Below are 12278 nucleotides of genomic sequence, written 5' to 3'. Positions count from 1 at the left end.
ATTATTCAGCCTCTGCATGTTTAATTATATGCTCTTATTGTTCCTGTCCACCTGTTCAAGCTTTGCCTCCCTACCCACACTCCCCACACTGCAAATTGCACCACTGTCGTTCCTCCACTAACGTGCCAGGCTGGGCACAGTGTTCCCAACAGCCAGATTCCAGTCAGTGCGAGTGACTCCAGAAGAACCGAAAGCAGAGGCTGTTCCCTCCCCAAGCACACAGCTCTGCTCAGTGCTGGTGCCACAAGGCTCTGCTCCGCAGGGCTTAGGGCAGCGTGACAAGGACATTGTGCCAGCCCGGAACAAAACCCGTCTCAGCGCTACAGAAGCTGAGCGCTTCCCGGCCTTTCCCAGCTGAGTGTCTTCCCCTTGTCCGCCACTTTGTGTCTCTGTCCCACACACAGCGGGTCGGAGAAGTAGATCTGACTCTGTTACAGATCCTTAGGCTCCAGGACATTTTTACAGCTCAACAGTGGCCCCAGGGGTGTGAGACGAGTGAATCACAGACACTGATTTTGCTCACAGACTGCATGTCTTTCCCCCTCCTTTTTATACTTCTTGCCTGCCTCCTTCTATGTATTTAAGGTACTCCACTCTCTGTTTCTTTCTCATATAGTTTTAAAATTTTCATTTTATTCTTTTTCTTTTGTTTACCTTGGAATCATTAACTCTTATCATAGAGGCAAGTGTGTGTATTTATACAGTATTGATACTGTGTATATTCTTTCTTATAAAGATCCTAGAAGGAAAAAGTTTATTTTCAAAACTTCACATGCAATTCCTCATCAGTAGTAAAGTTCTTTTCCCTCAGTTCTCGGTCTCAAAGCTTCCTGCAAATGACTGCTCAATCTTTTTCCCTCATGATGTCTTTTCTCTCTTATCCCTCGTAACACTCATTCCCCATTAACTGCCCGACTTGTATCCTACCTCTTCCCCTTCAGCCTTCCCTCTAACCTGACTCCTAGTTGCCGTGCTTGACTGCCAACAACTCACAAAAGAAAGAAAAAAATGCCCCAGATACCACCACTCACTCACTTTGAGCACAGGGACGGGCTGAGGATCGATGTGAAAAATACTACAATTCCTGATTAGTCTCTCTATTGCTTGAAGTCTAAAATCATATGGTTCAATTTGACATATCAGTGATATTAAAGGTACATCACAAATAATGTGACGCTTGAGGTCAAAACTTCCCAATATAGACACAGGCAAGTATTCCCGACTGCGTGACAGAGGCACCCGCTTAGCCCAGGGCTGAACTCAGCCTCACTGCCAGAAAGGTTTGAGGGCTGTTGCTAAGCAAGAATCAAATTGTTTTCCTCAGCAAAATGTATTGCTGAACATCTGGGCAATCTCATTGTGTGACAAAATGAAGATGAATTAATATTGATGTTTTGCCTCAGCACTGCGTATTGGATGTTGCTCATCTGTGATACACTTCACTGTCAGAATATCTCATGTGCTATGCTCACCTTCTGCACTTTATTTTGCTTGGTTAAGTAGTATATGTACTTACATAATTTATATACAAAAAGCTTTTGAGATTATCTTAGATTTTACTCAAGTAATAATTGTTTTAATTAGATTATGTTTACAGTTTTGTAGAAACTTGCAATTTAATTAAGTTTAAAAAAATCTCTAAAAATTATTTGAGTTACCACTAGCTTGAATATACATGTCCTGCCTTACATTAATAACTAGTTAAGTTCTTGATCATTGTTTTTTTAATATATATATTCATATTGTTCTATTGTAATCCAGCTTTATTGTGTTGTATTTCATCTGTCAGCAGAAAACCACCTAAGAGGATAACAACCTACTAACAGTACCCCGCTAATGAATTATTCTGTTAGCCAAAACAGTAAATGCTTGTGCTACCGATGCCGTAGGTCTAATACTCAAGGATGATTCCCAGGAGTTATTCCATTTCTATGGTTAGATGCAGGATACCTTCAAGCAAGGTGCCCAATGGTTAGGGTGGCCCTCTTAACCATAGTGTGCCAGAAAAAAGCACAACAGAGGTCAGAAAGCAGTATGGTGGGCAGAAAGGTCAGTTGCCGATGACAAACAGTATTGCTTTCCTCTAGCAGGCAGAAAAACCTTGTGGCAACAGCAGGAGCAACAGCAGCGCTCGGGGTTAACTCCACCACACCAGGAATATGTTTCTTGTATGGGACCTGGATCACTACAAGGATGAGTCAGTGTTTGGATGTTTTACCATTAGCTACAGGGAGAGCAAGGGCTGGTCTCTGTCCTGCAGTTGGCAAGCAAAATTTGTGAACTTTCAGGCATTTTTGTTTAAAACAAAATGATTAGAATAATAAAAGGACATTTGAAAAGAGGAAAATGTTGGCTTCGTAAGACCTTTTCCAGACCCAAGTGCGTTTACTCAACATTTATCACCCTCCAATGTAAAAATAAATTGTAAATTTATTCTCCAAAGAGACAGGAGAGAGAAAAGGAGGAAACATTACTGTCATTTGATGCCAAACGCATTCAGACATATACTGTGGACTTACTGCTGGCCTTCTTAAAGGAAATATTGATGTCATCCTGGCCTGCTTCAGACCCAGCAAAATTTAAATGAGACACTAGTTTAAACTTTGGGGTTACAAAATGATGCTACCTAAACTCACTTAATATATATTTTTTACAGAGCAAGAGAGAATACTGCTTTTAAGCATCTTTGGTTCATATGACTTGACCAGTTAAAAAATACAATATTTTCAAGCAGATATTGGCTTCCTGACCATATCTGACCATATTAATGAGCACATAAGCACGACCACGCAAGTACTGTGTTGGTTAAATACAGCACAAAATTCAGAGAGATTTTGGCATGAAAAGATATGTTAGCAATTATTCAGATCTTGAATTGAGTCTAGATGTTGTGAATCATCAATTAGAGGATCCTCCAGATCCCTCTTGACTAGATAAACATGAGAGAGAGGAGCATTTAGGACGAAAGACTTGTCCTCTCCAGACACACTCTCTATAAGCATATTCAAAACTAGGCTTCACCTTATCAAAAGCATAGAAAGTCTTTATATCATAAAAGATTAATCCTTTTCTTAACTTTACACTCACAATCACCATCCTTCTAACTGAAGTAGATTGAAAGAAATTTTTTTAGTAACGCTGCATTCACTGGTAAACTGAACTATCTCAAATACAGCTGTAAGGAACTGCTCTTCTTTACTGTGACTGAATCCCCTTCCTTACTCCCTCAGTAAGGGGTAAGCCTCTTTTGTACACCAGGACACTAAAGTCTGATTAACACTGATAATTTTAAAAAAATCTCCTTGCAAGTCTTGTACTTCTTAAATTGTCCCAAATGGCTGAGACTGTAATGACAGGATAGCTCTAGGATAAAAGTCTGTCTTCTGCACATTGGTGTTATGAAACCTTGCCCCTGATGGAAAGCATGAGAAAAGAGTGTACAGGGTAGTGTGTTTTCAGCTTTAGGTGTCTAACAGCTTATTATCGATGAGTCCTCCTCGGTGTCTTAGCTTTCAGTCATTTAAAACCAGAAGGTTTCACTCTACTAAACACAAACTTTCAGAGTTACAAATCAAAGGAATGCCAAAAATATATTTGTGAAAGGAAAGACCTACCACCCCCCCCAATTTCTGAACTGGTAAACTAGTTTTATTAATGCAGTGCCTAGCTTTTGATTGAGTAAACACATCCAGTTCTGCCCCTGAAGTCATACTCATGAAACTAAGGGTTTGTAACAGCAATACTAACATTGCATTATCTAATGTAACGCTCTAATAAATAATGATGTATCATGCCAGAAGGGTTTAATTTGAAACAGATGGTCTAAGGAGTGGAAACATAAGCAAAGTATTTTACTGTAATCACTATCTGGGAAACAAAGGGGGATTTGATATTATGGCCTCAAGGACTGCACTCCCCCTCCCCCCCCCGTTTTTGTCTTAAACAACAGTAAACTGTTATTTTGCTAATGAAGCGCAGGTGCTGCCAATAGCTCACAACAATAAAACAGAACTCAAGGATTTTTCCTAATCCTGATTAGCAAGTAAGAATTTGCTTTTCCAACAGCATTTGCTGCTTTTGCAAAGTTCAGCTTATCTCTCTTAACTCCATTTTCTTAACTTTTTTCCTGTTTTAGAAAGGAAACTACATTTGTAGCTGTTACAGACTTGGCAGTGTTGGCTTCTGTTGCATTTGACAGTAATAGTCACTACTAACCATTTAATATTTAGGTGTCGCAGTCTATAGCCTAAACTTAGCTTAGGTGCACTGGCAAAGCATTAAAAAACCTGATTGGCAAAATTAATTTAGCAGGAGAAGAGAGCGCTCTGCTTGCAAAATCATTTGGAATACTGTAATGTACAGAATTACACAGTTTAGGAGATTTCTAGTTTTAATGATCCGCTAATGTTTTAAAAGAAATATGAAGGCAAAATTCTAGCTCCCCCCAAGTGGATATCCTTTCCTATCGCTGTCAGGAGCTATTTCAGATATTCCCTGCTTTACCTCAGAAAAATCACCCTAGGGATGAGCTTGGCACAGGCTGTCTAAACCCCGCTGTTCTTCTTTTTGGAAACAAATATTTAAGCAATGTTTTCACATACACGCTGTGTTGAGGTTGTGTACGCAAAGCCCTGGGATGAAAAAGTTTGGGGGAAGTGAAGCTAACTACAGGCCTGGGGAACCTGTGAAAGTCAGCCTCGGAGGTGACATTCTCTGCCGGCCACAGGGCAGCAACAGCAGCTGCATTTGGATGGAGCCAGGAGAGCTTTCCAGACAGCACTCCTGCTTCAGGAAGACCAAGGCCCAGACCAAGCAAAGCACTCACTTAAGACTGCACCTACCTTTAAACACACAAATAATCTTTCTGGAGTCACTGGAGCTTGTCAGGATTGGTCGAGTCGCCTTCCCTGGAGGTGTTTAAGGAACGGGTGGATGAAGTGCTTAGGGACATGGTTTAGGGAGTGTTAGGAATGGTTGGACTTGATGATCCAGTGGATCCTTTCCAACCTTGTGATTCTGTGATTCTGTGATTCTGTGTCAATGTTTAACCCCTCCTCACCCTTTTCAGGAGACATAATGAGCTTGACACTTGTTTTTCTCAGGTTTGGGGAGTTACAAAGAGGTAGAATTTTTTGTATTTCAAGCTTTTCTCTGCAATACTGAAGACATTTTTTTCCTCACCTGTAGTGAAAACTCAGGAGCCCTCCCTTAAATAAGTGTTTACTTGAGACTGCAGGAGCTTGGGGGCTTAAAAATTCCAAGCACTGTGAGATCAGTCCAAATAGCTTGAGAAGTAAGAAAAGTTAATGGGATATTCAAATGTTTAAACACAGATGTGTGCTCAAGTGTCTTATTACACGTTAATTGCACTATCTGCTAAGCCTGGTATAAAGCCAGGAGCTAAGAATTCCGGAATATTAATTGCTATTCCCTTGACTTACTGTGTGACCAACACTTCAGTAAGAAAAAACCTGAGAGCATCGTCCTGGGTGCTCTACAGAGACTGTGTGAGCACAAGATGCTTTCAGACCCTGTGGATGAATTTCACACTGCATTCACTGGGTTTATTTGTCTAGGGAGAGCACCAGTGTAAAGACTGATTTGTCCCAACGACACCATTTTTCAAGAAAAAGGCCTCTATATGACTGACACAGAAATAGCGCTGTCTCTGCTGACAGAAACGAAGAGTGCAGCATCAGACTGAGCAGTGCTGTCTCCTGACAGCACGGGCAGGAGCCATTGCTTCCAAATAAGAGGAATTAGTACAGTTCCTATGCCTGTTCAGGGCTCATTTTTGCCTGAACACAAAATGCAGAGTTCAGCACTGAGGAACAATCATCACCTGGATCCCGTGGAAGTATTCCAAACTTACGTCAGTATAACTGAGATCTGTCCTAGAGAACAACACCCACACACCCACAATCTGAATCACCTAGCTGGGAGCATTTTTTGATCAATAAGCAGAAAATCATGGAGTGCATCTTCTCGCATGACAATACTCATTACTACACATCGCCTTTCTGTCTCATTCCCAACATTAAAAAGCTCAGGACCTAATTATCCCCATTTATAAATAACTTTCTTCATCCTGTCACTGTTCAACAATATTTTGGCAGGCATCCTCAGCAGAAGATTTGAAATCATGTCCCTGCCAAAAACTATTGCTCCTGATGAATCACAGTACACACATCTGAAAGGCTGTGATTGCTTTTATAAATATCTGCACACACACACATATATGTAAATGTGTGTGTGTATATATCTATATCTATATATCTCTCTATGTATATCTATATATCTACCTATCTACCTATATAGCTATATATCTAACTATGTAAGTGTGTGTTAGCAATTTAATTGCTATCCATAGAGAACAAGCAAAATGGCATAGTGGCTTCTTCTCTCTTCGAAATGATGTTACTGAGGTCATTCAATCAAATTTCTGCTCATGTATGTATTCATGCGTTTTGTAGGGAAATTTTAAGGACCATCAGGTGAAAATCAGCCCTCTGCATCGAGCTAGTCAGGCTTAAACATTAATTTAAGTTACCAAAGTCATCAGCTGTAGGACTCAAGTGATGAATTTATTCTTGAGCATAGAATTAGGCAGTCATAGAGCATCCAAGGAACTAAGTTTCAAAAGTCAATTATGTCACACCAGACTAAAGACAGCATTGCTTTTGCATCTCCAACACTGTGCTAAGAGATAATTTGTGGCTTTTATCTTGGTCCAGTGATATGGTTTGCACAACATCCTGTGGCAATTTAATCTGCTTTCTCAAAGAAGTTCTGCCTTGTGTTTCCATTCTGTTTTTTGGTAATTTCATTTAGCGTTCACTATTTCTTGTGCTGTGGGAAACAGAGATACTCATTCCTTCTTTCCTCCCTCTATGGCATCAATTATGTCATTTATCAGCTTTAGAACAACTGGGTTCAAGAGAGAATTCTTGATAGGAGATGCTCCAGAGAGAAAGAGAATTGTTTTCCTATCCTAACTGATTTGCCACTAGCACTTTATTGTTATAACCTGGTGTGATTTACCAGTAACTTTACTTCAAAAACAAAGAATGTATGAAAATTACTTAGCTGAAATGAACTAAGGTTCATCATCTAAAATAATTGCTATTAGTAGGAATTAAGCAGATTTCTTTTTAAAATATTAGCAAAATCCACATTCAGCAGCCAATGCTGCAGCAATAGCTCAAGTACACAGGGTACATTTTATGCAAGTGTTTTCAATCTGCACTTCAGATTCTATAACATTTTATATATGCAAAATGAAGAGCAATAAGCAATTTACCATTGCTCCAGATTGAATTTATGACTTGTAATTAATTTGTCATACAAAACCTAACTTTGAACTGTAAACTGGCCCAGAAAAAAAGTTATGAATGTTTTTTTCTTGCCAACTTCAACAATTTGAGGAAGGGAATTCCTCTGGCTTTTTATAGTGCACTTGACAGACACATGGCATTGAAAGACTGGTTGATGGTTAAAACTAAAAAATACATTCTATACTAAAAGTGTCCCTCCAAGGTAAGCGCAGAGGAATGTGGGCCTGCCAAAAGCTAGTGGCTATCCTGTGAGGACAAAGATCCATCTAAACTTCCCCCTGCCAGCCTGCTTTCAGTCCCCAGCAAAACCTGTCATAAAGCTCTTAAGATTTATGTCATTACTCTGCCTTACACCCCTGCCCTCGCAAAGCCCTGCCTACATCATAACCTGTCTTTCTGCAAAACAATGATGGAAATCCATCTGGAGCAGGAAGAAGAAATGATCTATGTACTTAACAGTGTGCTGCCTGACCCAGCCAATTAATCCTTCCTGCTGATAGAAACTAGAGGAAATATTTCTTGCCCAAAATAAATCCAACTGCCCTTTGCTTTCTTTTGACACTGCTTATTCCCTTTCATGACAGCTGAAAATACTCTTCCCCTTTTTCGTTACCTCTGATTTATCTTTGACCTGAGCTAGGGACTGCAGGAATGCCTTCTGAAGTCCCACACCTCTGCCACAACGCGTAGCATCCATACGGTCATCACACGATTCTCTGCCAAGCAATGCCCAGTTGCCAACAGATTTCAAATCACAGAATCACAGAACAGTTTGGGTTCGAAGCGATCTCAAAGCCCATCCAGTTCCATCCCCTGCCGTGGGCAGGGACACCTGCCACTGGATCAGGCTGCCCAAGGCCCATCCATCCTGGCCTTGAACACCTCCAGGGATGGGGCAGCCACAGCTTCTCTGGGCTCCAAGGAACAGCCACTTGACTCACAACTGCAAGTCACTTAGCAACTCAAATCCAGAGGATCTCCACTCCTCTGTCACACTGGAATAACAGCTGCCACGTGTGAGGTGGCTTTCCCAGCGGCACAAAGTCAGTCCATAGCTGCAAATACCAACCATGTCTCTGTTCCCAGGGCAGTGCCTTCCCTTGCTGCGTGGCAGGTAGCACATCCCCATGGCCCAAGAGGAGGAGTGCAGACAAGGGCACCGCTTACAGCTGCCCAGCGTTTGAGCCGGGACGGGGACACAGTGCCTAGAAAAAGGTTTGGCAGGTCTCCGCTTCAGGCAGGCAAAGCACTTGTGGGTGCACAGTGACTCCATCCAACAGCAGGATGCTCAGCTTCCTTCTGGTAATGTCTCTGTAGGTGTATATAAAGATAAACCAAACCCAAGGACAGCACAGCCCAAGTCTCTTGTACCCAAAAAGAATTCTCTCCATCATTTGTGACGCAGTGCTGAAATGCAGTTCTGCATCCAGGGCTTTAGATATACATGAAGAGAATCTCTACAGATATCTCTAGAATTTGTGTGGATATAATTCAAGGCAAAAAAAATTTCAAAAATAAATTAAAACACTCATAAAGAATGTTATTACAAATGTTGTAAAATGAGGGAGAAATACAGTAAATTATGGTATATTTATGAAGCTTTTACGTGTTTTGAAAAATGTAGCTATTTCGTGCTTCAATATAAATGGAAATAAATATATTTATTTTGCCTTCACAATTAAATAAACTCATGAAACTTCTGTTTATGCACGCACACACCTAATCTTCCTATCCCTTAAAGCAGGGTGTGATTTCAAAAACCCAGTGATTAAGAATCCCTAGCTCTTTCCTGCCCCTTTATTAGAACGGGAGTACTAAGTAAAAGACCACACTAGCAAAGTAATTATTTTATGCACTAACAGACAACATTATTCCTTCTTTGGTAATCTTCATGTGCTAGGGATATACAGTATAGTAGATAACTAGATTTCTGTATGACATTAAAACAGACACAAAAAAGACAGGCATTGATAATAGTTCTCTCGTGGCAACATAACAGCTTACTCCTTGCTCTCAAGAAAATACGTCCAAGGCTGTACTTCCTCAGCAGCCCAAAACATGCCAATGGCTGCAAAACTCAGCTCTCACTGTGTTCTGTGCTGCAGCAACATATGGCAGTGTCCCCACTTTTTGGTGTCACTCCCAACCTACAGCCGTAGTTCTGCTCGTAATTTTAGTTATTATTAAATATATGTACAACTATTCCAAGAAGCAGGCAGGGAAGAGCAGAATTGCTTAAGGCAATGAAGTGTATTTCTCCTGGAATGAGGGTTGTGTAATGTGGGTATTATGCGGAGGGTTTGGATTATAAGGAAATATATAATTTCATATATATTTCAGGAAGTCAAGGGAAGGACCAAGGCAGAAATGCCTTTCATATATTTACTAAAACAGCTTTCCAAAGTCAGAGTGAAAGATCAAGACTACTGTCAGCAACACCCATCACACAAACGCCCCAGATCTTCCTCCACAAGAACATGATGTGAGGCGATGCTTTCATTTGAGGCTAAATATGCCCCGAATTTGTGCTGTTGCTCCTGCATACCTATGGGATGCATCGGCTTGGCTACACAGCTGATGGCAGAATGATAGGGTTTGGGCCTCCCACAAACACATTTGTGAGGTCAGGAAGTCCCATCCCCATCTGACGTGGAGCAAAGAAGCGCCGAAAGACACACAAGTCAGCAGTAATTTGCAGCAGAGCCAGGAACTGGTGCCAGAATGCCCGACGCCCATTCCTGTGCCTTAAGCACAGACCATGTTTCCAGCTGAACATTTAGCTGGTACTTCTCTGTGAATCATAGCTTAACACTGGGGAACTGCCAACAAGACAGCAGTGCAAAGCACGTGCATTTTGATATAGAAGGATGTGGCCAACAGCAGAGCAGTTTGTCTGCATCATGTTGTAGTGTGTCTGAAAAATTAGTCATAACTAAGTGCCACCTATTTATAAGTACTTACTTCTCTGCTTTTAGGTCTGTTATTTTACATATCTGTCAGTGAGACAATAAGGGCTGATCCCAAGGCCAGATGGATTCATAATATTTAGGCTGTAGAAATATGATCATGCTGTTACTCACTGAATTTACTCAGGCACTGCAGTTTCTATAAGGTGAGATTTTCCTAAGAAAAAGTAGCATTGGTTTGTGTTATAAAAACCCAACCAAACAACAAAAACTCTTTCACCATCTGTTCAAATGACTGTGCGAGAGAAAAAGCTGACAGTAAAGCTGCGTTCCACTAAAGCACCTGTGCCCAGGACTAGAAACAGATTATGATGCCATTTTATGAGCTTCCACAGTCATCTTTGACCCCCAAATTCTCATGTGCTCTGCACCTACCTAACTGAAAGGCTTTCAAGATGCGTGCTCCATGGCAGGGAGGTATGCTTTGCAAGTGGCACAGAGTAGACGTCTACCTCGTGTCCAGTGAATGCAGGAAGAAACTACTGCCCATGAGCCACCTACCTGCGCACTGCATGAAAGAACAAACCAGAAGAGCACCGTGTTGCTGCTTCACTAGTAAACCCAACACCCTCCCTTCCTTTGCTGCCTGCCGCTCCAAATGCCTACATGAGGACTGCTTGTCTAAGTTCTCTGTAGTAGGAGCAGAAGCTCTGTTTTTAAAATACAAGACTTACCTGCGGCACCCCCATTATTCTAAAATGCAACTCAACTCCTAGGAAAGCTCATGAACTGGTAGAGTCTGATGCATAAGTTCTGTCATGCACTTCTGCCAGACAGTCTGATCAAACTGGCCTACGCCCATAAATATAGAAATTATTTTGATTAATGAGGAGAGGACAGACAGAGTATCTTAACACAGTCTAGAAATATCAGTAAATCTCTGCGTTGCCCACAGTGCTCACACAGCCTCATAAGCTGTCCATCTCAGGCCAGATATATTCTAGATCTAATACCGCAAGGATACGCTATGTCAGCGCTTTATATTCCTTGCAAATAAATGGCAAAACTACAGTCTGAAAAATCCATGCAAGGGATGCCTGTGCACAAGGCAAATAGGATAGAAACACAGCATGAAATAATTTGTAAGGGAAAGGAAACATCAATAATCTTCCTTACAGTTAGTAGATGAGTGTCTCTTCTACAGAAGCCACTTTTCTAGATAAGATCCGCTGTCTGAAGCTTTGCAAAAGTCCCTGTTCCGTATCTAGCTAGAGCCATGAGTTCTGCATCCCTGTTGGCAGGAAGAAAAACCACTTGGGTGGGAGCAATCAATCACTTTGCCCATTTGAAAGAATCGCTGAGATACCATCAAGGGCAGCGGGGCTGAAGGATTCTTGTTGTCGTGACCAAGAGCCAATTTCTCAAGGGCACTTGTTTGGGGTGATATCTGATGGTTTGTTTAAGGTCTCAGCTTCTGCCAAAACACAGCCCGTCCCCTCCTCCTGCACTGCTCCTTTATTGGTCTGAGTGCTGGGGTGATATAAGGCAACCCTCGTGCTCTTACATACCCTCCACCTTATTCAAGCTTCCAGCGCTGCTTGCCTTCCTCTCTGGATATCCCTTAAAACAGTGGGTCTACCTACCAGTCCTCTATGGCTTGGAACATAACCACTGGCAGAAACACTGGTTCCAGTCTATTTTATTTGCTCAGGTTTTAGTAAGTATTTTTTGGTTCCGTATTTTGCTGCTGATACAATTACTTTTCTTCTATCAACACAGATAATTTCAATTTAAAATACAGCAGATAGGGACACCTGTAACTAGTTCTACTTGAATATCTGTACACAGTTATGCATACATTATATACATATAGGCATTATATATATACATATATATACACATGTATATAAGGCACTGTAAAATGTACCATTGCCTCTCTTGGACTGTTTTTAATCTATAAAAGTAGATCATATTTCTTCATATAATTTGAAATGTCTAACCAAGACATTTTTTAAACGTTTCAGGGTTACAGAGATAT

At 41.1% G+C, this 12278-nt stretch overlaps 1 protein-coding gene across 7 annotated transcripts in view; it reads right to left on the bottom strand.

Moving 5' to 3' along the window:
• The window catches only part of ZDHHC8 (zinc finger DHHC-type palmitoyltransferase 8), a 132443-nt gene that overhangs the window by 4661 nt on the left and 115504 nt on the right, over nt 1–12278 (bottom strand). For 6 of the 7 annotated variants that reach the window (XM_054082474.1, XM_054082476.1, XM_054082477.1 and 3 more), the window contains one exon: nt 11417–11531. The exons of the other annotated variant lie outside the window; for it this stretch is intronic. The gene's annotated coding sequence lies outside the window, so the exon portion shown is untranslated. The remainder of the gene's footprint in view (nt 1–11416; nt 11532–12278) is intronic. 7 annotated transcript variants of the gene reach the window in all.

This window comes from Cuculus canorus, chromosome 17 (genome assembly GCF_017976375.1).
Source record: "Cuculus canorus isolate bCucCan1 chromosome 17, bCucCan1.pri, whole genome shotgun sequence".
Taxonomy (NCBI): Eukaryota; Metazoa; Chordata; class Aves; order Cuculiformes; family Cuculidae; genus Cuculus; species Cuculus canorus.
This window is presented reverse-complemented; position numbering and strand designations above follow the sequence as displayed.